The sequence below is a fragment of the Mustela erminea genome, chromosome 11, assembly GCF_009829155.1.
Source record: "Mustela erminea isolate mMusErm1 chromosome 11, mMusErm1.Pri, whole genome shotgun sequence".
NCBI classification, from domain to species: Eukaryota; Metazoa; Chordata; class Mammalia; order Carnivora; family Mustelidae; genus Mustela; species Mustela erminea.
This window is the reverse complement of record NC_045624.1, coordinates 54202622-54230499: the sequence shown is the minus strand read 5'-3', so window position 1 is coordinate 54230499 and position 27878 is coordinate 54202622. Positions and strand designations below refer to the sequence as shown.

At 35.4% G+C, this 27878-nt stretch overlaps 1 long non-coding RNA gene across 2 annotated transcripts in view; it reads right to left on the bottom strand.

Moving 5' to 3' along the window:
* Positions 1-27878, bottom strand: part of LOC116568570 — a 52920-nt gene that overhangs the window by 14806 nt on the left and 10236 nt on the right. Inside the window, exons 2-3 of one of the 2 annotated variants that reach the window (XR_004276676.1) lie at positions 5778-5931; positions 2127-2252 (exon numbers count right to left, since the gene is read on the bottom strand). This is a non-coding gene — a long non-coding RNA (uncharacterized LOC116568570). The remainder of the gene's footprint in view (positions 1-2126; positions 2253-5777; positions 5932-27878) is intronic. The other variant, XR_004276677.1, reaches the window with a different exon arrangement.

Genomic DNA, 27878 nt, shown 5'->3' with positions numbered 1-27878 from the left:
GTTTATTCTATAGCCATTGAAAAATGATTTTGTAGGAAATAAAAGGACATGGGGAAACGTGCATCTGGTCATAAGTAAAAAAAAATAAATAGTATCATCCTATTTTTGTTTTAAAAATTTGTGCTTGGGGTGCTTGGGTGGCTCAGTCATTAAGTGACTGCCTTCAGCTCAGGTCATGATCCAGGGTCCTGGGATGGAGCCCACATCAGGCTCTCTGCATGCAGGAAGCCTGCTTCTCCCTCTCCCACTCTCCCTGCTTGTGTTCCCTCTCTTGCTGTGTCTCTGTCAAATAAATAAATAAAATATTTTTAAAATAAATAAATAAAATAAAATAAATAAAAATTTGTGCTTATGTGCTGAAAACGGGTTTTTAGTTTTACTTGTCCATGTTTCTCCATGTGATATAGACTTACATTTTTTTTGCTTTGAAATTTAAAGTATTTTCTAATGTTTCTAGCAATATATATAAGAAAGTACTTATTATAATAATAATTTGTGATAAGAAAGTATTTATTATAATAATAATTAAACATGGAAAAACTATAACTAAGTAGTAGCAACTGCATTTTTACAAATAAGTAGATCACTTCTCTATTGACATTTCTGTTTCCAAGCTCATGTCATGGTATTCTTGTGCGTCCGACCCAATTAAATCAACTGAAGAGCCAAGTCTTGAGTCAAGGAAGAAAATTCAACAAAGGTCAAAAGTAAGTTAGGAACTAGGAAACTAGAGCAAAGTCAGAATCCAGAGGACCCAGAAAACATTACACAGGTTATCCCACAGATCAAAGGGCCAGGAACTGAAACCCAAGCAGTGAAAGGCAACTGTTTGTTGCCTAGCTCCATCTTTCATGTTAAAGTGTTTGTGTGTCCATAGATGCATGTGCACGTGTGTGTCAGATTTTAACAGAGTTCTAGAGAACTTAAATTTTTCTGACATTATATTAGGAAAGACAACTTTAAAATAAATACCTTATTTGAATTTGAATTCTAAACTCCAAACCAAAACTTCGTTCTCTAATTTCGGAATGGTTTTGGTGTGCATATTATAAGAAGCAGATGAGATCGTACAATGCTCAAGAACATCCTTGCTAATGTGCTCCCCAAACTATGAAGATTCTTCCAATATTACTATAGCTATAATGGGAGATAATTACTTCATTTTAAATCCTTACCTCTACATCAAAATAATCTCAATTCAATTACATTTTCTGCATTGGCTGGCAAATGGTTTTGGTTGGGGGGGGTTACCTCTGAATTTGCCAATTTTTCTGAAAATCAGATGTCCAAAAGTGAACCCCTAGCACTAATACATTCAATACCACAAGGATTCCATTCCCAGCACTTTCATAATAATTAATCTTAGATTACATTTGGCAAAAAATTTTTAATATTTTTTATTTTTAGAGTGTGAGAGAGCACAAGTAGGTAGAGGGGCAGAGGGAGAGAATCTTCGATCTGACTCCTAATTGACCATTGAGCCCAATGCAGAGTTCTATCTCACGACCCATGAGATCATGACCTGAGCCAGAACCAAGTTAACCGACTGAGCCACCCACACACCCACAGGCAAAAACTTTGAGAACAACTTGTGTTGTAGTTACAAAGATAAAACAGAACATGCAAACTAGATGATAATTTCAACTAATAATAATGTTATTTATTAAGTGGTAATAGTAATAACATAGTTTTATTTCATTATACCTGTGACAAAAATATGACCAGACCCAAGGGCTGGCTCTTCAAACAAGTTTTCCAGCTGGTTTCCCAGATAAAATCAAATTTCCAGAGTTCCATCATCTCTTACTGGCAACACCAAGGATCAGAACTACTTCCTCAAACACTTATCCCTGGTCCTAAGAGTCTTTCCTCCCACTTCTCATGGGACCTTTCCTTCATAGCTCATTTCAGTAAGCTAACCAAAATAGCTATTTAGGGTGCAGAAGCCACTTCTCTCGGTATGTAGAGATCTCAAGGTACAAAATAGCTATGTACAGGCCAGCCTCTCAATTTACCTTAGCACAGTTTAACATATAAATCCAGGATTTACAGACATCCCAATTCTATTTCCTAATTCACTTAGCATGACATAGGAGCACTTTATATATTGGTGATTAACCACATACCTAATGAGTCAACCTGAAAGATATCATATAGTCCACTAGGTGGCAGAGATGTTTACAAGGAAGTGAAGATGAACAATGCCCAAGTCTCCTTAAAAATAGTTCAGCAAGCAGGAAACGAAAAAGAACCTAATTAGAGGAATAGATGGCATTTATAATTTACATAATACATACACATTAAACTGTGAAACCACACATACATAAAAAGAAATTCAAATTTTTAACAAGATATAAAAAGTCTACCACAAATAGTAACAGCTATTTAGCTCAGCCAACACTGTTTATTTTAAATAATTTTTTAAATAAAATTTGCCTCTCTCTCTCTTTTTTTTTTTTTCATTTTTAAGGGAGATTGAACTTTAAAGGAAAACCCAGTTAACTAGGATTTCACTGACAAAAGTAATTTAATTCCAGTCTGTACACCTACAAGCTTTGGGTCTCTTCCTGTTGTCTGTTGTCTACTATATGTCAAAACTTGCTATTTTATCAGAGTTAATATATCTCAACTCTGGAGGTGACTTGTTGGCCAGAGTTTTCGGGAAGCTTTTTTTTCTGTTCTCATTCTACAGTCTTTGTTTAAGCTATCTTAGAAATTATTCTCTTAACCTGACAAGAATTTCATCTCTCTATATGTTCTATATGACAAAAAGAAATAAGTCCTGGTAGAAAGAAAATAAGATTTTTAAACCAAATACCTAAATCTGAATCCTGACTTTGCCACTTAGTAACTACCTGATCCTGGACAAGTCTCCTGACATCTTCTAGCCTTTGTTTCCTTCTTAATAAAATGGGACAAAATAGCCAAACTCACAGAAACATCATGGGCATCAAATGAGAGTATGTGGAGAGAATTTTAAAGCATTATACAAATATAAATGATTAAATATATATGAACATATATAAATATATATGTAAATATGTATTATCACCATTCAGAATTAACAGATCAAATTTGAAAGAAACATAGGACTGAAAAATATCAATGTTAGAAACCTAAAAAGACTAGTTGTAAATGTTCTTCAGGGCCCAACCTTCAAGTTTCTAGAGAAAAAATACTTGGGTTAGCAGAAGGTTATGATTATGACAAGGGCACATAGATTTACCTGCTGAAGAAACTTTATGAACTTGGCAGAACAACATGAGCAAATAAATGATTCAGATCCTCTTCTCTAGAATTTAAAACTATGTATGAATACGATGTGTGCTATTTCTGTTTACCCTGATGGAAATGTAAAGCCATATTCTCTAGTACTTCAAAACTAATTACTTTCTTTTGGATTCTTGATATCTTACTTGAATCCTTTAAAATTCATGCTTAATTGGTTGATTCTCCATTGCACTTCTTTCTTTCGTTCTTTTTAATCTACATACTAAGATCAGGTATATTTGAAGTTATTTAAAAATTTTTCATAAAAGGTCTTCATGTAAAATGTATATTTCAATGCAAATAGATTAGCGTATTCTAAAACCATGCTACTCAAAGTATGCCCATGGACTAGCAGCAACCAGCATCACTTTAGAGCTGGTTAGAAATACAGAATTTCAGGCTCCACACTCAACCCAGGACTTAGAATCTGCATTTTTTTTTTAAAGATTTTATTTATTTATTTGACAGAGAGAAATCACAAGTAGATGGAGAGGCAGGCAGAGAGAGAGAAAGGGAAGCAGGCTCTCCGCTGAGCAGAGAGCCCGATGCGGGACTCGATCCCAGGACTCTGAGATCATGACCTGAGCCGAAGGCAGCGGCTTAACCCACTGAGCCACCCAGGCGCCCTAGAATCTGCATTTTTAATAAGATTCCCAAGTGATCTGTATACAGTTCAAAGTCTAAAAAGCATCATCTGATATTTATGTTTAATTCAACTGTTGTGTCATTTGATCAATCCAAAATATTGACCTTCTCTATAATTCCATTAGACATTATGAACTTTTCTCCTTTTAGCATTTACACCTTTTTTTAAACTCCTTAGAACACAGCATGTGAGGGTCTTTGTGATTCAGCCCCTACTGCCTCCTCAAGCTTTTGTTCTCTCCTTCTTCTTTTTCCTCCCTCTCAAGCTGCCTTTTGGAAGTGTCGCAATACTTGAAACTGACATTAAGAGACTAAAGGTGTACTGCATATGTTGCCAGTTAGGTATTCACTTTGACTACAGTATTGAATAAGAAAATAAATATGGGGATGTTAGAAAGATTTTTAGCCAGGAAAAGACTGAAGAGGAAGATTAAAGCTGAAAATACTGATGGCTTCATTGAGATTGGCCTGAGTCATCATAGAACCTTCTCTTTCTAAATGTTTTTCATTATATACCTAATTATGAAATTTCTAATTCTGTGTTACCTCCCATTATGGAGAAATAATAGAAAATATCCCCACAATGAGTTGGGACTTTGCTTATGGAGGTGAAGATGGAAGCCATTCTAAACCCAATTTTAAAAGAAGAAGGAGGAAATAAGGAGACTGAGGAGAAATAGTGTTCCATACAATAGAACAGTGGCAACTCAAAGGATACAGGAGGGTACAGAATAGAAACCGTAGATTTCAACACTCAGAAGAATATTTGGGTAACCAAGAGTAAGGAAATATTCAAAAAGATATGGCAAGATTGAACCTTGAGGACCTGCATCCAGAGAGATATGAAGAATCAGATTTTTCTTAGCACGCCATGTAGGACTTCCAACATTTCTTGCAACATGAGACGACAGTACCAGTATTAGGTGAGTATTATACTTTGATTTTAGAAATAAGTTGATATTCAAAGTGATGATCTTTAAAGCTTTTCTAAATGAGAAGACTCGAACTATATTGCTAAAAACATACACACAAGATATCATAATCAAAATATCACAATATTATTAAAACTCCGCAATTTGACTTCAGAATATTTTGCCATTGGCAATTACAAAGCAGCATGGATTCTATAGGTTTCAATTGCAAAAAATACTATGTCCTTTGAATTGCAACTTAGTATAAACAAATAGAAAGAATGACCAAAGATGACTATATGTCTAACTACAAACTCATTATAATTAAGAGAATTTGTAAGTCTTATAAAGAATTCTACTGCTTGATGCCATAAATTACATCATAAAATCAGGTAGAGATTATTTTACTTTGAAAAAGTTATTTCAGTCCTCTGCACCTCATTTTTCCCCATTTGTCTAATGCTGATTACTAATCCTCACTTTACCTGGCTTAATTCATAGGAGCTAATAACACAAAGGTCCTATTTGCCAACATACAGTCTGATGGGAATTTTCTTTCCTAATTTTTGAAAGTCTTGCAAAAGCATAAATATTAAATATGATTCATATAACCATGTAAGAAATTATCATTATTGAAAAGTATGAACTACATGAAATAAAGGTTAGGAAAAACTGAGATAGTTAATCACAGTTAATCCAATCTTTGAAGTCAAATAATTGTATAAGTGACTAAAAGTGTTCCATATTATTATGTACAAAACCCTAATTTAAATGCAAAGCTTTCATATTTTGTTAGAAAAAAAATCAAGATTTTTGAGTATTCCATGTTTAAGGCATTCCACTTATTTATACCCTAAAATTATAATTGTATATGAAGGAATTTGATTAGCACTTTGACATAATTGATTTCTTAACTAGAAGGAAGAACCTAGAAATAAATAAAATCCTTACCTTCTCCACAATGTCGAGTTGAAGAGGCAGCTCTCTAGGGCTGCTTGTTCTCAGTCCTGACAGGAAGGAAGTACTCATGGAATTCATTTCCTGCACCAACTATCAGCAGTCCCCAAAGCCATAATGGAAGTCTCACTTCTTGCTTTCAGATGTCCTAAAAAGTCATATATATGCTTTCTCATTATTTTAAAATACAGAAATATAATACACTGATTAGAAAGGAGTATGCCTCTCTGGTGGTCATAAACATACATTAATTTTTGCTGAAATTTTAATTTGAGAACACATTTTATCTTTTAGTTCTAAAGAAGTTCTACAGAAATGTTGCAAGAATTACACAAAGTACTTGTGTGTCCTTCACCCTGATTCATCAATTGTTAATTTTCTGCCATATTTGCCTCATCTTTCTCACTCTCTTTTATATGTATGTGTATGTATATGAAAAAATTTTCCAGAACCATTTGAAAGTGAATCATAGACACTGTACCCTTTAATACCTTTAATACCATAACCCTTTAATACCTCAATGCGTATCTCTTCAGAAAAAGAATTCTCTTTCACAGACCCAGTATGATAAACAATTTTAGGAAATTTTACACTGAGGCTGTCAACTAATCAGAGTTCATATTCAAATTTCACCAATTATTTAGCCATGTCACCTCTTACTAAGCAGTCTTAACAAATAAACTGGACATCCTACTTTCTTTAAGGGCAACAGACAATTGGAAGTTACAAAAAGTCATTTTATTTCCCAGAATGCACTAGGCATCAACATAGATATGTAACTAATGTGTTGAACAAATGTAATAAAATGTCATCTGGTATCTACAAAGAAAAAAAATAAAATCTGAAACTATGGTTAACACAGTCTAGCAACCTACTAGAAATGGGTAACTAAAAGAATATATAAATAACTGATAAAATTAATATTTAATGAACTCTTTTACCATATTCTAATCATGGAAGAAAAGTGGAAAGAGTCTCTTGGAGCCTCATTGAATGAATTCAGAGTCCATAGAATCTGACCTCACAGATTCATAAAGTTAATTCAACTATTGCCATTTTTCAAAATTTAACAGTGTGAACATCTGCTAGTAGTATAGCAAAGGCTAAAGAACAACTGTTTTCTCAAAGTCTGAGTATAGTACTTGTAGGAGAAGACTTTCTTCTGAAGCTTTCTTAGGGTTTAACCTAAAACTTAGCCTTCATGGCCTTCACAGTTTACAATGGTATCACCAATGTGGGAGAAACTGGATTAACAATTCAGTCAAGGGAATTGCTGGGAGCAATATTAAAAACCACAATAATCTTTGTATGGATGTACAGACTGTTTAGAAAACTCTGGAATATGTCCCAAGAGATAAAAGTACTAATGTTAAGGCTGATTCCTGGGCATCTATACAAAATGCAAACATCATAGCCACTTCTCTGAACAGACTAATAGAAGAGGAAATTCCAGCAGCTTTCAATAAAATTTAATATTTACCTTTGTAAATGCATAAATACCACATTTGATAAATAAAGTTAAAGCATTCTAGTCAAATAGAAATAATACTAGAATAAGGTTTAACTCAAGAAGACAAAGAAGGGCATAGCCCTGTGAGGGCCCAAAATGAGGAAATATCAGTTCTCTTACTTTTTTTAAAGATTTTATTTATTTATTTAAGAGACAGAGCAAATAAGAGAGAGCATGAGAGGGGAGAAGGAGACTTCCTGCAAAGCTGGGAGCCCAATGCAGGACTTGATCCTGGGACTCCAGGATCATGACATGATCCGAAGATAGACACTTAACTGACTAAGCCACCCAGGCACCCAATTCTCTTACTTTTTAATCTAGATAAAATCTTTCATTTCTGGTCAAGCTTTTAGAATTTCAGCCACTAAAATACCAAATTTCTTCATATCTGCAATGGAATCTCTTATATGTTGATAAAGAAAAATAATTGAGTCTTTATCAGCTGCATCATAAATGAATTCTATAATATGTTAATATGTAGGTTGTATGACTTAATTAGCTTTATGTTCAAGGAGTTCCCAAATATTTCCAAAAAAAAAAAAAATTATAGAACATATGCACATCATGTATTTTTATCCGTCCAAGGAACTTTAATTGCAACTGCTACTGTACTTTAAAATTGTATATTTATTTAAAAACATTTCTACCAATTCAAAATTTAAGAGTAATTTTTAAAAATAAATTTCATGCCCTCCCTTAAAAATGAGACTATGTATGTATTTCAGCCAGTTTTTTCAATTTAATAAAAAAGATCTTACCTATTTCTGACTTAATTTAAGCAATTACTAAAGTTGTTAGTGTTTTTTTGTTTTTGTTTTTATTTTCCTTTAGAGATCTCTTTTAAAAACTACCAGTTGGGAATTACTCAAACAATATTTACAATCATCTCAATCCCCTCTGTGTGGATATGTAAAGAAGTTTTCTATTTATTTTGTGTAATTGCATTATATATATTTAATTGAAAATATTTTTTGAATGACAGTACATTTAGCTAAGTTACAGATAAAGATAAACAGTGTAAAAGGAAGAATTGGTTGATAGTTTAATTATAATGTTCTTCTTACAGAAGAACGAAAAAAGCAAGACAGCAAAATGTCCAAACCATGTCAAATGGTGACATCTCACCTGGGCATCATAGTCACATAAAAAATGTGGAAGAAGAAATTTAAATATAGTACATAAAGTGTGTAAACCTGGTGATTCACAGACCTGTACCCCTGGGGATAAAAATATATGTTTATAAAAAATAAAAAAATAAAAAATAAAAAATATAAAAAAAAAAATAAATGTTAATGCTTCCTTCATTCTTAGTTTCATTTTTAAGGATAATGAAGCCAGGTTTCAATTTAAAAACTTCTCTTAAAATACATCATCTGATGGGGCGCCTGGGTGGCTCAGTGGGTTAAAGCCTCTGCCTACGGCTCGGGTCATGATCTCAGGGTCCTGGGATCGAGTCCCGCATCAGGCTCTCTGCTCAGCAGCTCAGCAGTGAGCCTGCTTCCCCCTCCCTCTCTCTCTCTCTCTGCTTGTGATCTCTGTCTGTCAAATAAATAAATAAAATCTTAAAAAAAAAAAAAAAGACAAAGCCTTCCTTTAAAATACATCATCTGCTATAAATAAACTAATTAATAATTAATTAAAATATATTTTCTGGTGGTGCTGCTATGGCCAATGCTGAATATTCCTGGAGCCATCTTACCTCTCAATAGCACAACATATATCCTCCCTGCCTCACTCATTCAACCAATCCATACCTTTAAATAGTAATATTTAAACCCCATATCAAAAGTTTTGAAAAGAAGGGTCACCTAGGAGAAAAAAAAAAAAATTCAAAACTCCTTAGAATGTGAAATGGTATAAGATATATGAAAGTATGGTAACAGCTGCTAGGCACAGATGAAGTTTTTTGTGTTTTTTTCCAGGGTCGGAAAATCACTAAAAGTCTCTAAGAAGAGTCAGAGAAACCCATGATTTTTGGTGCCATTTAAAAGCTTTATTGCATCTGGGGAGGGTTATGTGCTTTGGTGAGTGCTGTGAAGTGTGTAAACCTGGCGATTCACAGACCTGTACCCGTGGGGATAAAAATATATGTTTATAAAAAATTTAAAAAAAAAAAAAAAAAAAAAAGCTTTATTGCATCTTCCATAGCTTTACTCCATGGTTATTTACTTAGAGAAGAAACTGAGGGGACCTAACAAGCAGAATGAACGAAACATTCTATGATCAACTCCCACCTCCCCACTCCCAGGTTTCATTAACTAGAAATACGTCACATGCTTAGCTTCAAGAGAAGCTAAATAAATTGTATTTAACTTCTGCAACTTTTATAGTTAAAGTGCCCAAGGGAGAAAGGGGTGGGAAAGGGTATTGAGAATAATAACCAACAGGATCTACCGTATTTCCTTTGAAGAACTTTATACAGTATGTTAGTAATATTATTATAGTCCCCCATAACAAAATATTTTGTTTTTACTCTACATAGTGTACATCTATTTTTGTCCTGGGGTTGATTATTTTATCAGCTCTCATAAGCCTCCCTCTCTCTGATCTCAGCAGCAAGTGACTGCCTGTTTTTTCACAAAAGCTGATAAATCTGCCTTCTGTAAAACCTGGCACAGCTGTTAAAAAAACAGAGGGGGCATGTTCCATGATCGCACTATGGAAGAAAAAAACAAATATACCAATTATTTTATTTAAAGCAAATTCTTCACATTTTAATTTTAATAACTTAATTATTAAATGAAGTAATTTACATCCAGTTTTTCCTTTAAATAACTAATCTGTAATTAGTTGAATGTGGTAAGATGTGCTGCCTGAGGCTGTAAAACCTGACTCTGTGCTTTGCATATTAATTCTGCTAGTTCCCACATGCTTAACCTTTACTGCCAGCTTCTGGAGGATTTACTTTTATATGCTAATAGGTAATACCAGGCCAATACACCTCGTTTCTTTTTTTCTTTCTTATTTATTTATTTATTTATTCATTTATTTTTGGATACTAACCCTTTATCAGATATGTCATTTGCAAATACTTTCTCCCATTCTGTAATTTTTTTTATTGTTTTCTTCACTGTGCAGAAACCTTTTTTTAAAAAAGATTGTCTTCATTTATTTGAAAGAGAGAGTGAGAGAGATAGAGTACAAGAGAGGGGAGTCAGAGGGAGAAGCAAACTCCTGGCTGAGGAGGGAGCCTAATGTGGGCCTCGATCCCTATATTCTGGGATCATTACCTATGCAGAGGGCAGCCACTTAACTGACTGAGCCACCCAGGTACCCAAATACAACTCCTTTCTTAATGGGACCTAGAACCACAGGTCCTTTAGAGTATCTCAAATGAAAAGAAAATAAGTCATATGCCATTAAAACAGAATACCTTAACCTGGGCCGTGGAAGCGAATACCTCAAAGAGCACTTCAGAAATAACAAGAGGGAGCCTGGGTGGCTCAGTTGGTTAAGCAACTGCCTTCGGCTCAGGTCATGATCCTGGAGTCCCGGGATCGAATCCTGCGTCGAGCTCCCTGCTCCAGAGGGAGTCTACTTCTCCCTCTAACCTTCTCCCCTCTTATACTCTCTCTCTCTCTCACCCTCTCTCAAATAAATAAATAAAATCTTAAAGAAAAAAAAAAGAAATAACAAGAAAGTCACCTGCCCAGAAAAACAACCCCTACTTACAAGCAGAAGGCTGTATTTCCAACAAATCAAAACCGCAGTAAGATACCACCTCACACCAGTCAGAATGGCTAAAATTAACAAGGCAGGAAACAACAGATTTTGGTAAAGATGAAAAGAAAGGGGAACCTTCCTACACTGTTGGTGGGAATGCATTCTGGTGCAGTCACTCTGGAAAACAGTATGGAGGTTTCTCAAAAAGTTGAAAATAGAGCTACCCTATGACCCAGCAATCACATTACTGGGTATTTACCCCAAAGATACAAATGTAGTGATCTGAAGGGGCACATGCACCCAAATGTTTATAGCAACAATGTCCACAATAGCCAAACTATGGAAAGAACCTAGATGTCCATCAAAAGATGACTGGATAAAGAAGATGCGGTATATATATACATATATATATGTATATATACACATATACATATATATATATAGATATATATATATATATATATATATATATATATAATGGAATTCTATGCAGCCATGAAAAGAAATGAAATCTTGCCATTTGCAACGAGGTCTATGGAACTAGAGGGTATTATGCTGAGTGAAATAAGTCTTGGAGAAAGACAATTATCATATGATCTCTCTGATATGAGGAATTTGAGAGGCAGGGCAGGGGTTGTGGGAGGTAGGGAGGGAAAAATTAAACAAGATGGGATCAGGAGGGAGACAAACCATAAGAGACTCTTAATCTCATGAAACAAACTGAGGGTTGCTAGGGGGTTGGGGAGAGGGAGAGGGTGGCTGGGTTATAGACATTGGGGAGGGTATGTGCTATGGTGAGTGCTATGAAATGTGTAAGCCTGATGATTCACTGACCTGTACCCCTAAGGCAAATAATAGATTATATGTTAATAAAAATTTTAAAAATAAAAATAAATAAATAATTTTTAAATAAAAAAAAAGAGAAGGCTGTATTTCCAGAATCAGGGTTCCATGTTAATGGTAGAAGGCTGAACCATGTCGAAAGGTGAGTACCACTGAAAAGAATGATTTTTTATAATGATATCCATCAATTCCAGCTGAGTATTAGTAACTTTGGATTGCTTTCTTATTATAATAGATCATGAATGGGGTACAGGATGAAGTATATAATACATGAATAACACAAATGTCACCTCTGAACATCACTCTGCACAGCCCTGCTGCCCAAAAGGTAGACACAAACAAACCATAATTTGAAGGTGATATTGTCTGGGGGAAAGAGAGGCCAAACTGTGAATACAAACAGAATGATAAAATTTGGCAGCCAAGGTATAGCAGCCAACGGAATACGGCAACCACAGTTTGTAAGCAACTCACATTCAGGAATCTGAATTTATTGGCCATCCCCTAAGACAGACTGAACAGTCATGGGAAATCCAGTGATAGCAGTGGTCAAACTTCAGGCAGAGAGGCTGACAGTGAGTACTAGGAAAGTCTATCAGCGGAATGTAGCACCCCAGCCCCTTAGCCAGGGCTCAAGAGTAGATGCTGTTCTCTGAATCAAGCCCATGAAAAGTAGCACAAATATTCAAACCTAGAGTTATTAAGGATTTAAAAATTTATTGTGACAGGAAACAGACTTAAGGCTGCACATTTCAACCTTCTTGCCTTTTGGTTTACAAAGAATATGGGTATAGCTGCTCACAGACTTGGCCCTGGGCATTCAGCACATCTGTAACATTCCATCTCCACAAACCAGATGGGAGGCTCCAACAGAAAGGAAAGACCCAAGCCAGGTTCTCTGAATGGGGCCCAAGGTCAGAGCCAGAGGGAAGGAAGGAAGAGGGACTTAAAGCTCAGATTTGAAGGGTTAGGGAGGGACCCAGGGTTGTGGCTGAGCTCTAAATAGGAGGCAGAAGGCTCCTGTTATGCCAAGAGAAGGCCCAATCGCTACAGTATCCTTTTTGTAAAGAATACAATCCTAGTATTTAAGTCATCTGTTTATACAACAAATACTTATTAAACCTGTACCATATGACAAGCATAGGGTCAGCACTACAGATAAACTCACAAACAAAATAGATATAGTCTGGTCTAAAACTATGAGCTTAAGTCTACAGAGGAAAACTGACATTAAGTAACAATTCCAAATCTTTTCTTACATATTGTAGTAGGTTATACAAGGAAAAGAACAGAGTTCTAAGAAAAATGGATAGGGCCAGTTGGCCAACTTCTTTAAGTAAGGAGACCAAAAATTACCTTTCTTATATAAGGAAGGTATTCCAAGAACATGTAACAGAAAAATACAAGCACGGCGCCTGGGTGGCTCAGTCTGATAAGCATCTAACTCTTGATCTCTGCTCAAGTCATTATCTCACGGTGGAAATTGAGCCCCCCACCCCAATCAGGGGACCTTAGTCCCGTTCCCTTTGCGTGAATGTGTGTGCTCTCCCTATCTGTAAGAAAACACACACACACACACACATATATGAAAAACACAAGCAATTCTTTTTTAATCTTTTTAAATACAAATTTAAACTTTAGTTTTATATATTATATTGTAGTAATACATAAACATACAGTACTATGGAGGGGTGATTGTCCAACCACTAATGGAAAAAAAAACCTAAAATCAATTCTTCTTTTTATTTGGTTTTACTATGAAAAATAACATAATGACCTTCCCCTCCATGTGATACAACAGGTAACTATTCACAAAACCAATAGAGAGCTAGAAGTTAATAAGAAGGAAGAGAAGATCCCAGATATTACTTACATATTGATCTATCTACTTCTAAGAAAGCAATGTTTAATCTTGGTTACTATTTAGGTAATCCAAATATAATAGTTGAAATCTGGGCAAACAAACTCATTTAGGCACATATTAGAGATAGAGGTTTCAAGATAGAGGTTTCCAAGATGATAAAAGAATTCCAAGCATTAGTAGATACAACTAGCTCTGGGAAAAATCAAAGTAATTTCAAGTATTTAGAGAATAAGCAGACAAACTCACTGGGGTATGATGTATAATCACATTTGAAATGTCAATTCCCAAAGGAGGGTAAAAATTCTAAAATGTGAAATGACCTAACTAGAGGCTCATGGGCCCCCAAATTTTGCTTTTATATATATACAAAAGTTTTTAAGCATATAGAAGGGAATACTAAGGGGTCTGTGGGGTGTAGGTTATATGGTGTAACTTATTTGTGAAAATTTCAGTAAGTGTATACTTGTGACTTGTACAAACTTTTCTGTTTTTTAATATGCAAACTTAAAATGGTTTATTTGGGTTTTTTTCAGTTTGAGAGAGAAAAAAGTCAAGTGGAGAAAAATACAGAAACCTTTTAAGAGGGACACTAGAACAAAATCTTTTTAAAGGAGAGCTTAGAACAGCTTTTACAAAATTGGAAATTAGTTGGTAAAACATTCCCATACCTGCTACTTATCTTAAATAACAGGGGAACGTTCAAGAGATGCACCAACTTAGTGAAATCAAAGATCTTTGTACTCACTTAAAAAAAATTTTGACCTTAACTGTACATTTGAAAAATCAATGTCATCCTTTAATCTGTATTCTAATCAGAACTTTATCTTCACATATGGCTTTCATTTACATACACCTGGAAAGTTTTATTTTGCTCTTTCACAATTTCAATCACTAATGCCTGAGGCAACTGCTCATAAAATTATAAATACTGCACTTGCCTCTTACAGCTATCAAGTAAAAAATAAAAGTAATACAATGCTTACTCTATAAAAACAATGGAGGAAAATCTTAAGTTGCACTTACTCAGTATTTATGAAAGAATCTAAGTTAAATTAAAAAGTATTTCTCTTTCTCTTTCTTATGACTCAATTTTCTTATGACTCAATTTCTTTACTTTTTGTATTGTACAATTATTTTGAGAGATAAAACAAATTCTACCAAGTGTTCATCCTAATTTTTCTGGCTATTTCCCACTTATTAATACAATTTTTTTTAAGATCTTAATCCCCTGGAAATTTTGGATTTTCAAATCATAGGTAATTATATAAGAATGGGCTCTCCTCCATTCTGTCCTCCACCACCACCAGATATCATGGGTTTTCCTTAGATAAAACTGAAGATGATCACTCCCTCTGAATGTGTAACAGCTATTCAGCTCTTGATAAGAATTGGGTCAAATTTATCTATTAACAGTATCCTAGGACATAAATGATACAAATGCACAACAGACATTTACTTGTGAACAAAAAATAAAAGTAAAGAGTAGAATTTGTATTATGGAAAATTATAGTTGTCAATAGCCATTATTTTCTTCATGAATGGAGTCTTAATTTCACTGGGGAAAAAAAAAAAAAAAACCAAAAACCTAGGCATGTGTTAATACTGTGGTTTATCCCCTAAGTTGCTTAGATGAGATCATAGAATCATTCATTCACTTTGTGAAACCAGTTACTCATGGTCACTCAACTCAATTTCCTTCTTATTGGACCCTAACAAAGGCATTCATGAGGCCCCCTTTTCTCAAAGGTTAAAATACTCCATGAACCACTACATAATTGTGAAAGTATGTCTTGGTCATATGAACAAACTCAGCAACATGAACAAAGACTCCCAGAGAGGAAGTGAGGAGAATTTTAATTTTAATCCATTCACTGCAACTAACAAGCTGAAAAAAAAAAATCAGCCAATTGTTCCATCCTACTCCATATATATATTTTTTAAAAAATAAAAGCGGTTCCCTAATGCAACTGTCCCTAAGATGTGTTCCAAAACACTAAGTTTCTTCACAAAATTTTGGGCAATTCTGATTCTGGCAATGCTATACAATCATCTTGGAGATTTACAAGAAACATTAACATAGTAAAGGTTCTGAGAATTCCTGCAGTTCTGCTTAACTTTGTGCAACCTACACAAATGTTTTACATTTTCTTGTAACCTAACACCCCTAAACATCTATAAAGCCTGCACTGCGAAATGCTGCACTGATGATTTTCAAATTCTGTTCTGCAAAATCATCTTAGGATTTGCCAGGAAACCACAGTAAGGGAAACCAAGAAGGCAAAGAGGAAGCAGTCAGCTGGGAGTACATTGGATTTCCCTCCCCCACTTTAATCTTATTTACCTTTGGTCTTGACTTACAATATCACTCTGAAGGAATCCATGACTGAAAAAAAAAAATCTTTTGTTTCTAAAATTCTCTGATTCAGAAATAATTTATTTCTGGACATCTGAGTGGTTCAGTCGGTTAAGCTTCTGTCTCTGGCTCAGGTCATGAGCCTAGAGTCTTGGGATTGAGCACACACACACACACACACACACACACACACCCCGTCGGGTTCCCTGCTGAGGGAGAAGTACATACAGCTGTTTCTCCCTCTTGCTCTGCTGCTCCCCTTCTTGTGCTCTCTCTCTCTCTGTCAAATAAATAAATAAAATCTTTAAAAAAAAGAAAGAAAGAATTTCTTTCTAGTCTGAATCGACATGTTGAGTTTATTATGGGAATGCCTAGAGAGAGTCCACAGTATTTCCAAGATAGGTTCTTACGATACATTGAATTATTGTTAATGTCATACCCTCCCTACACTTGCTGTGCCTTCCTGGAGGCAGAATTCACTTCCCTACCTCACTGACTGGGGTTGAGCCCTCTGACCTGCTTTGGTCAAGGGGATGTGAGGGTCTAAGTATACTTGTGTGGTTTACTTATAACCCTCTTGACTTAACAAGAGAAGAGAATGCCCTAGAAAATACCTGCTCACCAGCCAAAGCCTAGGAATCAGGAGACACATGAAGCCCAGTTGATACCAACAAAGCTATGGCCAACACACAGTCCTCACCTAACATAAGAAAGAAATTAATGTTTATTATTGTAAACCTCTCAAATTAAGGGGTTGTTTGTTGACAATGCAAAAGATAAAGTTCTCAATCAAATCTATGCTGATCTAATCCCAAATCAAGAGTCCGCAATACTACCCTTGAATAGTCTCAGACTACATTATTAGGTTTAAGATAAGAGTTGCTGAATTCACTCATAGTTTTCCAATTACTCTGGATAACTTTAAGAAAGTATAGTAATGCTGTATTTCCTCTCTCTATACCCAAATTCCATTCTTTACCCTGCAAAGGTAAATATTTTATCCTTTACGATTTATAGGACAATCAATAGTTAACAACAATGCCAATAAAACTCAACTGTATGTAGTTTTCCACAAGGGGAATCAAAGTATTTTCCCTTTGTTCATAAAGCCAAATACCACTTTGGGGTTGGTATTTAAATAAGAAAAATTTGTGTACACATCATCCAGGCTTATGACTGTTTTCAGACAGCTTAATCAGCTCAAAATTAAAAGTCAACTATGCTTAATCAACCCGTAAATCAAACAAGAGCCTTCCCAAACAATGCGTGAAAAGCAGTCCATAAAGGAAAGAAAAAAAAAAACAAAACCCAAAAAGTTATATTCACTTCCATCCTAAAAACTGAAACCACGTCTACTAAAAACAGGTATACAGGGAGTTAATAGGTTTTCACTTGGCTCAAGTTATTTAAATTTACAGGATAGTTATATGAAAACAGTATCCCATAGTATCTGGAATGACCATGGAATTACTCCACTTAATAGAAAATACAGTCGGAAAAATACTTACCTCAGAGAAAAATCCTACTAGTAAAATATCCGCCCATGGTCATGTATAAGGAAATGAATAATGAAAGACTTCTGTAAGTAATATATTCTTACTGAGTTAAACATGTGCACAGAAGGGCCATACAATCAAAACGAGAACTCTATAAGAATAGTAAGAGACAAAACAGCAGCAGGATTCAAAATTCCTAAGAAATGAATGTTAATAATATACATGAAGCTTAGAGCTCATGATTCTTTTGAAAAGGAATGAGAAAGGGATTTGTGATCTATAAAGGGAGAGGAATTTCTCTGACTCAATAATGAAAAATAGTACTAACTACTATATATTAAGCACCAACAATGTGACCATAAATAGTTGAATAAAATAACATTAAGTAGGGAACAGTAATCTGGCACCATACGTAACATGCCCATTTTACAGATGAACAGATAAGAACCCCAAGAGTTTAAGTAACATGTTCTCACAACTATTAAAAAGTGAATTTCTTTGAATGAAAGAGAGGATATTATAACCAATGCTGCACAAATAAAAAGAGACTATCTGTGAGTAATTATATACTAACAAAACACAAAACATAGAAGAAATGGATAAATTCCTAGAAACATATAACCTACTAAAACTGAATTATGAAGAAATAAAAATATGAACAGACCTATAACTAATAAGGAGAATTAATCAGTAATCAAAAACCTACCAATGAGGAAAAACCCAGGACTAGAGGCTTCACTGGTGATTCTATAAAACATTTTTTTAAACATTAATTTTTTAGAAGAATTAATATAACCCTTCTTAAACTCAAAAAAATAAAAGAAGGAACACTTCCAAATGTATTTTATACAGTCAATTTCACCTTGATACCAAAGCCAGAAAACACACTTACAAGGAAAGAAAAACTGAAAACCAGTATCTCTGATTACTGTTGACATAAAAATCCTCAACAAAATACCAGCAAACTAAATTCAACAATGCATTAAAAGGATAATACATCATCAAGACCAAGCAAGATCTATTCTTGCAATGCAAAGATGGTTCAGCATGCAAAAACCAATCAATATAATGTACCACCTTAACATAATGAAAGACAAAAACCACATAATCTTAACTGATGTAGAAAAGGCATCTGAGAAAATTCAACACCCATTCATGATTCAACAAACTAAAACAGAAAACAACCCCAACATAACAAAAGTCATATATGAAAAGTTCTTCAGATTCATTGCACAAAAATGTAAATACACTTAACACTACTGAACTATACACTTAAAAACGGTAAAGACAGTACATTTTATGTTATGTGTTTTTTACCACAATTTTTAAAAGGTGGAGAGAGTATTCAGATCCAGTTTTTGTTTTTGTTTTTTCCCAGATGTTTTCCTGCAACATATACCTAAAAGTGAATGAAAGGAACAGTAAGCAACTCCAGGTGGAAAGAAGGAAATGGCTAGGTGAGCAGGTGTTGACATTTATATCTGTTAAATGAAAGTAACATGACAGGAAATCAAAACTGTTAAGTAAGTACCAATACATACAGGAGCTGGTTGTTCGAATGTCAGGATATGTACCTTTTTTTTTTTTTTAAGATTTTATTTATTTATTTGACAGAGATCACAAGCAGGCAGAGAGGCAGACAGAGAGAGAGGAGAAAGCAGGTTCCCCACCAAGCAGAGGGCCCAATGTGGGGCTCGATCCTCGGACTCCGGGATCATGATCTGAGCGGAAGGCAGAGGCTTTAACCCACTGAGCCACCCAGGCGCCCGAGGATATGTACCTTTTTAAAAGATTTAAATGACAATCCTTTTTTTCTTCAAAGATTTAGTACTTACTTCACCATATTAGTTTACTAGGATTGCCATAACAAAATAACCACAAATTGGTAATTTTCTCACAATTCTGGAGGCTGAAAGCCCAAGATCAAGGTGTCAACAGGTTTGGTTTCTCTTGAGGTCTCTTTCCTTGGCTTACAGATGGCCTTTCTCGGTGAACATGTATCCCTGATTTCTCTTTCTGTATCTCCAAATCTCCTCTTCTTTTTTTTTTTTTTTTTGAAATTATTTATTTGACAGACAGAGATCACAGGGAGTCAGAGAGGCAGGCAGAGAGAGAAGACGAAGCAGGCTCCCCGCTGAGCAGAGAGCCCGATGCGGGGCTTGATCCCAGGACCTTGAGACCATGACCTGAGCCAAAAGCAGAGGCTTTAACCCACTGAGCCACCCAGGTACCCCCAAATCTCCTCTTCTTATAAGGACACCAGTCAAAATGGATTAGGGCTCACCCTAACGGCCTCATTTAACTATAATTACCTCTTTAAAAGACCTATCTCCAAATAAAGTCATGTTCTGAGGTAATGGATTAGGACTTCAACATATGAATACCTGGGGAACACAATTTAGTCTATAACAAGCACACGTACAGTTTAATTTCCTAGTTAGTTTCTCATGTGGTTTTTACCAAAGAAAAATGGAAGAGCTGTGGACAAATAGTTCAGGTCATGTGTTAAACCAGGGAATATAAGAGAATGTAATTCTTTTATGTTCTCAGCATCACCAGCCACTTATGTTTCAAACCATATTTTCTGAGGCAATTCACTATAGGCAATTTCACAAATTATACATTTCTCCAGATCCAGCCTTTTTTGTTTGACTGGTTAGCTGTTCTGCATTTCACTCAGTAGCAGGAAAAAAAAAAAAAAAAAAAAAATCAGGCTATCAGGGCCAAGTGAAAGTTTGGAAGAACATCTCTATAATTCTGCAATTTTGTTCCCAAGAGATTTCACAACATCCTTGGGGAAGTCTGAAATTAAAACTTTCCTCAAAATGTTTTAATATTCTGGCCTGCAGACTTACTCCAGACTGGTAAGTCCCTAAGTATTTTTAAATAAAATTTAAAATAAATCTACAAATATCTCAAAAGTTTTTTGTAATATTCTAAATGAAAATGTGATTTAATTTTGTCTCTGGAAACCAGATATCCTTTCTTTTTTTCCAGGTTCATTTCACAGTCATTTCTGTAATACATTCAACAGCCATTACTTTCTCTTCCACATTTTTATCTGATTTAAATTCTTGTGAAAACTCTATGCTTGCACCCACTGACTAATTTTCTCAGTTGTCACTAACATCAGTAAATATTTATAAAAGACCAGCTGGATAAACTGTATTAACTAAATACATACACTTATTATATTCTTCACACACACACACACACACACACACACACACACACACACAAAACAGCTCAGGAACTACTTTTAATTCAAGGACCTAATTGGTGTGTTTAAGTACATATTGGTGTGGGGGGGTGGTATGTGGATAGGTTCTCTTAATAGGAATTAATGGAATTGAGGAAAACAATCCAACTCACAGTTTTCTATAATTTATGAAGAACTATGCACCAAAAACTTTCCTTTTTCAATAGTATGAGATCTAGTACATCTTTCAATCTATAAATAGAGAAAATGTAAGATAGTTTAGAACTGTTTCTAAATGGATAAGAAAATTAGATTGTTCAAATTTAAAGATCCTTATATTTGCCTGCCACTGTGAATAAAACCTAAAATTCTTATAAAAATTTTTGAAGATTCTATTTATTTATTTATTTGAGAGAGAAAGAGACTACAAGAGGGGGGTTAGGATCACAGGAAGCATACTCCCCACTGAGCTAGGAGCCAGATGCCAGGACCCTGAGATCATGACCTAAACCGAAGGCAGCCACTTAACTAACTCAGGTGTCACTGAGTTGTTAAAATTTAAATAACATCACCATACTAGTAAGAACATCTTTGTTTATGTAGATTTTAAAGTCTCTATTATAATTTTAAAGTACAAAAAAATTCAGAAACTTTATATGATAATACTATTTATAAAGGCCCAAGTTTTTTCTTCCTTGATTATATCTTACAATTACTGATCTACTTTTAAAAAGTTACATATTTTTATTTGTAAGTCAAAGTGCTGATTAATTATTTCATTTAATTTCCCTACTGTACTGATAGCATGCTTAAATACAGCTTACTACATTAAAAAAAAACTCACTCTAGTTCAATGGGAATATCAGAGAATGATTATCAGTAATAGTCATACAATAGTCAAATGAGACTGAGAATGTTAAATTTCAAATACATTGATATAATACCAAATTTTCCCCAACTAACCTAAAGATGCTGGCACATAATACTTTTCTACTTCCTTGAAATGTTAAGAAAACAAAGCATTATCATGCTAGGAATTTAAAAGGATACATCAAGGAAATACTGATGATGAAACATCATCATCATGTTGCTCTTTTATTTTTTTTTTATTTTTTTTTTTTAAAGATTTTATTTATTTATTTGACAGAGAGAAATCACAAGTAGATGGAGAGCCAGGCAGAGAGAGAGAGAGGGAAGCAGGCTTCCTGCTGAGCAGAGAGCCCGATGCGGGACTCGATCCCAGGACCCTGGGATCATGACCTGAGCCGAAGGCAGCGGCTTAACCCACTGAGCCACCCAGGCGCCCCATGTTGCTCTTTTAAAGAAAAAAAAAAAAACTTTCCTGAGGGATACCTGGGTAATTCAGTCAGTTAAGCATCTACCTTTTGACTCAGATCATGATCCCAGGTCCTGGGATAGAATCCTATGTCAGGGTCCTTGCTCAGTGGGGAGCCTGCTTCTCCCTCTGCCTGCCTTTCTCCCTGCTTGTGCATGCGCAAGTGTCCCCACTCTCTCTGACAAATAAACAAATAAAATCTTTAAAAAAAAAAAATAAACTTTCCTGAAAACACAGAAGAACAATATTCTATGACTCCCTGATTAGACTGGGACCCCCTTGTGTACATTAAAATAACATAAAATAGGACAGAGGGTAAGTTGGAGATAAGTTGTGTTTAAATGTCAACTTTCATCTAACATTTGAAACATCAACACCTTGTTGGCTGCTAGGATCTTCCTAACAAAGTAAGTATGAGAGCACTAATACCAGGAAATATTTCTGCCAGATAGCCTAAAAACATAAGAAATGCTTAGGGCAGACACTGGAATAAGCTTTGATTCTCTATATAGACAGTTTCATCTCCTAACTCCTTCTCCACCACCCAAGGTACTTCTGAACTATCTTTTATGATTAATTTTATGACTTTATGAAATGTGAATTACTATTAGAATCAGATTAAGAAGAAAATATCAGAATGAGATGAAAATATGGAGGCAAATACAAGGTCCATAAAAGGGTAAAATAAAAATGCTTTTAGGATTTTTTTTGCCATTGCTTTATTTCTTGAGTTAACTGTATTTTATAATTGATTTCTATGCTTCTAATTCTCCATTAAAACATTACCAAGACATTAATGATTCTGCCTTTGGTCAGAATGCCTCTTCTGCTGAACTCTTATCTAATCTTATAATGAAAAAAAAAATGACATGTTTATATATAAAAGCTGGTGTTCAGACTGCATTTGATGGCTGACAGAACCTGGAAAGGAAACACTACCCAACAACCACATTACCAAGAAAGCAAGCTCCTTTTGCAGGATTTATTCTTAATTCTTTTGGACTTAGCAAAATGTGATAAGAAGGACGATTCCTTCTGACACCAGTTATGTTCTGCCTGCCTGTCTCCAGGCTCTCCTGTTACCTCAGCAATCACATTTATGTGGATGACTCTAGCCCAACTTCTCCCCTACCTTCCACACCAACATTTCAGTGAAATGGTTGACACTTGACCTGGATATTCAACTAACACATCTGGCTCCAAATGTATTCAAAATGGAACCTCTCAGCTCTGCCCTCCATCTACCTCCCTTCCCCCTACTCTGATAAATCTCCCTTCTTTTCTATTTCTTGTTTGCCATCACTATGTCACCAATCTTTGAAGTCATGTGTGGGTCCTTTCATTGCCTCCTCCCTACCAGATTCTAAATCAGCCCATCTTTTCCAAGCTAAGCTCCTTAGTGTCTGTCTACTATTGTCAAAACCTCCAGTCTTTCTCTGAAGCAAGTGGTCCTCTCTTCTGCTTAAAGATGTGCCTATCTATGGCACAGCTGTCACAGGCTATCATGAGCCCATATGGTGCTTTTATACAAATCAGAAAAGGCTCTCTAACTTCAAGAACTTGACATCCATCTGTCAGGGAACCTGTCATAACGTAATATAAGTAAACATGATAAAAGTAATAAATACCATAATAAACACAGAAATACAACAATAATACATATAGAAATGTAGAGTTACCATGTGAATCACAACTTCTGAGATTTGTAGTGCATTCTCTTCACGCAACACTGAGAAGCCCTGCCTGTGACCCTGTCATCCTTCAACTCCACACATTTTAATGACCCCCTCATCACCTATAAAAAGAAAAATGCGCACTCATCTACCTAATTCATGAAATTCACCATGCTGGCTTCAGTCAGCCCCTCCAATATTATCTCTTATTTCTTAAACTCTTCACATACCTATACTCCACTCTAGCTGGCACACTTTCTCAAAACTGACTCACACTTGCCTATTACCTTGACTTTAATCATTTGTCTGCCTGGTACATCCTTTCTCCTTTTTCCACTTGTAAATATCTCATCCATTTTTCAAACGTCATTTCTTCCAATAAGCCATATATCTTCCCCACCTAAAATAAAAAAGTGAGCATTCTTTCCTTTGACCCCCACTGAGTTTTGTTTATACCTCAGTTATAAAAAGTGCAATATTCTGCCTTTTATTAGTCACTGGCTCATTTGATTGGTCCTGTACCACATGGTAAACTTCTTAAAGTGGATATTATGTGGTGGTAATTTTATGTCTTCTATGAAACCAAATCCAGGGTTTATACAGAATAATTTTTTTTAATTCATTTAATTGAACTAAATCATTGGTCTCATTCTCAATAAGGATGCATTAGATTGGGGCGCCTGGGTGGCTCAGTGGGTTAAGCCGCTGCCTTCGGCTCAGGTCATGATCTCAGGGTCCTGGGATCGAGTCCCACATCGGGCTCTCTGCTCAGCAGGGAGCCTACTTCCTCTCTCTCTCTGCCTGCCTCTCTGCCTACTTGTGATCTCTCTCTGTCGAATAAATAAATAAAATCTTTAAAAAAAAAAAAGGATGCATTAGATTTTTATGGTTAAAAGCTTTCCTTATTCCTTAGGAACCCTATAATAAGAAATTTTTTTGTTTTCTAGCTACTTGCTAAAAAATTAGAATTAATAATTATATTTCCAGTCTTCATCATATTCCATTTGCTTTACTTCCCCAAGAGATGAATAACAGTCCATTGTTATTAGATATATAACCCATAAGAGCTATGTTCACTGTTTCATTTTGCTCAACCAAGCAGGGCTAAAAATGATTCCTTTTCTTTGTCTTATAAAGTTAGTCTTTCCCTTATTGCATAGGTCTTCACTTCCCTAACATCTTCAGTGTATATAATAACAAAAGTCTTTCAGGAAACTAAGTGGTATTTCCTTATTCAAAATGGAGCAAGGGCACTTGGGTGGCTCAGCTGGTTAAGCGTCTGCCTTCAGCCCAAGTCATGATTTTGGGGTCCTGGGATGGAGCCCCACATCAGGCTCCTGTTCAGCAAGGAATCTGCTTCTCTCTCTCCCCCTGCCCCCCCCAACCCACTGCTCATGCTTGCTCTCTCATTTTCTTTCTCTCTCAAATAAATAAATAATTTTAATTTTTAAAAGCCCCCAAAACAAAACAAAGCAGATCCAGCTCACAAATAATTATAAGACAGGAAGCATCATTGGTCTTCATCTGCTGCGACAAGTAAGCCACTGTGGATTTTATCACTTTACTGTTAAGATCATACTTAAACAGCGCTAATGAAAAATTATTACCCTATTTGATTCAATTTGGATAACTTATAAATATGTGACAAATACATAATTTTTAAAAATTATCCATTTATGTTTCTTTTTTTTTTTAATATTTATTTATTTCTCAGAGAGAGAGAGAGAGGGAGCAAGTGAGCACACAAGCAGGCAGAGTAGCATCCAGAGACAGAGAGAGAAGCAGGTTTCCTGCTGAGCAAGGAACCCGATGTGGGACTTGATTCCAGGGCTCTGGGATCATGACCTGGGCCGAAGGCAGTGGCTTAACAGACTGAGCCACCCAGGCGTCCCTCCATTTATGTTTCTAAGGCCCACAGAATCAGACACATGTCAAACACTGGGTTCTAGATGCCAATTAAAGATGGTGATGATTAATGACAGAAAGATACAAATGCAAGTAAGACTGGCAATATTTATAATTTAATATCATTTTAAACTCCCTGCATCATGACTGAACCTAACAATTAAATCTAGATATTTGCATTCAATTGCCCTGAGATGAGAGCAAATATTTATTCTCCCCACCCCTAAATAAGCTCAATTTCTATTTTATTGAAATGAGATTACATTTCCCTTTTTATTTTCACTCCTAGGAATATCAGTTACCTGAGACTGAATTCTTACTTTCTAGACCCAAAAATACATAAGAATGCTGATGTTAAAAAACTCACAGGTGTTCATTTTCAGTCACAGGGACTTAAGGTTTTGTTGGTCTCGGAGTCCTACTCCAAATTCCTCTATAACTACTCTAACATGTGGCCATCTAATCTCCACTTTAATATGTCTAATATCAGGAAGCTCACCATTTCACAAAGAAGTCCTTTTCCCTAGAATTAATTCAAACTTAAGAAATCCCTTTCTTATGATGTACTGAAATTTACTTTTTTTTCTAACTTTTCATTCATTCTTACTTCTATCCTCTAGGGCTACAAATGATTAAGAAAAAATTACCATTTCACACCATGGCCCCCTTTAAAATATTTGATTAAAATTACCTTGCCCTTCCTTGGGTTTCAATCCTAGCTCTACTACTTGCCAGCCGTATGTATCATTCTGACTTTAAATGACTTTAAAAACATTATCCTGTGAAAGTTACTATCTTTAAGCCTCAGAGTTTTCCCCTATAACTTGGAGATGAAAATAAATCTCATAAGGTTTATTTTTTAAGGATTTCATGAGACAAACACTTATAGAAGTGCTTAACACATTGTCACTGCCCCCTTTGACTATAATAAAGATCTTTCTTCAAATATCCTCTCTCAGTATCTTCTATGAAAAGCCCTCTTTCTCTCAGTCTGTCACCATCTCTCCATTTTTGTTTTTATTTAAATTGTTCTTTCACAATGTCTTTTCCATCTGCTTGGCGAAGAGAAAACAGCAGTGATGCTGCTCTGGCCCCAAATAGTTCTACAACTTGTGATACCACAGTCAAGTCCCACTTACCCTTTGTTGTGGTCTACCTTCTCTACAGGCTGACTCAGCACAGTATTAAAGATCACGATGCTGACGGGCACCACCCATTCTTCTCTTGGAATTTCTATTCCAGGATCCTCATCCCAGCCTTTATCCTCTCTCAGAGCTACAAAATGCAGATTGTCACAGATACTCTTTTCTCTCCAAGCTTCCCCTAACCTCCAACAGAAAATAGATAAATAAATGCATGTATTCTACGGTACCTAGGTGGCTCAGTTGGTTAAGCTTTTGACTCTTGACTTTAGCTCAGGCCATGATCTCAGGGTCCTCGGATCGAGCCCCATGTCTGGCTCCACAATCAGAGGAGAGTGTGCTTGAGGATTCTCTCCCTCTCCCTGGGACCCTCTTCCTCCTCTTCCTCACTCTCTCAAATAAATAAATATTTTTCAAAATAAACAAATAAAAAATAAACACACACATTCCATGTTCTTTTTTGTCAGTGCCCTTGTCTGATTAGGTGTTGTATAGTTAAGCTGACAAAGCACTTTTGCTGTTGAGATAACAGGAACTAATGGATTAATTTTTTACCTTTCCAAGTAACAAAAAATGCTATATTTAAGACCAACTTTAGAACCCTGACATTTGCTTGGAATAACTTTAAGTCTTTGAGAACACGTGATTTTTCCTTGCAGGTATCTTAATAACATGCCAATAACCTTATTTCTCTCAGTTCTTTAAATTTGACTTTTTTTTTTTTTTTTAATTTTAGGGAGAGAGAGACTATGGGAGGAGGGGCAGAGAAAGAGGGGGAGAGAGAGAATCTCAAGGAGATTCCCTGCTGAATACAGAACCCCATGCAGGGCTGGATCTCATGACCCTGAGATCAGGACCTGAGCCCAAATCAAAAGTCAGACACTCAACTGACTAAGTCACCCCAAGAGACCCCTTTAAATTTGTCTTTAGTGGGGTATTATGTATGTATGTATGTGTGTGTGTATGCAGGACATCACAGACTTTCATATCTGTTAATAAGAAGCAGTAACTTCCTTAGAATGGCAGTGATGGAAATCTCAGACTGGAGAATGTTGATATGATATGTGTTTCTCAATAAGAAATCCTGTGACATATCTTAAGTAAAGGTACT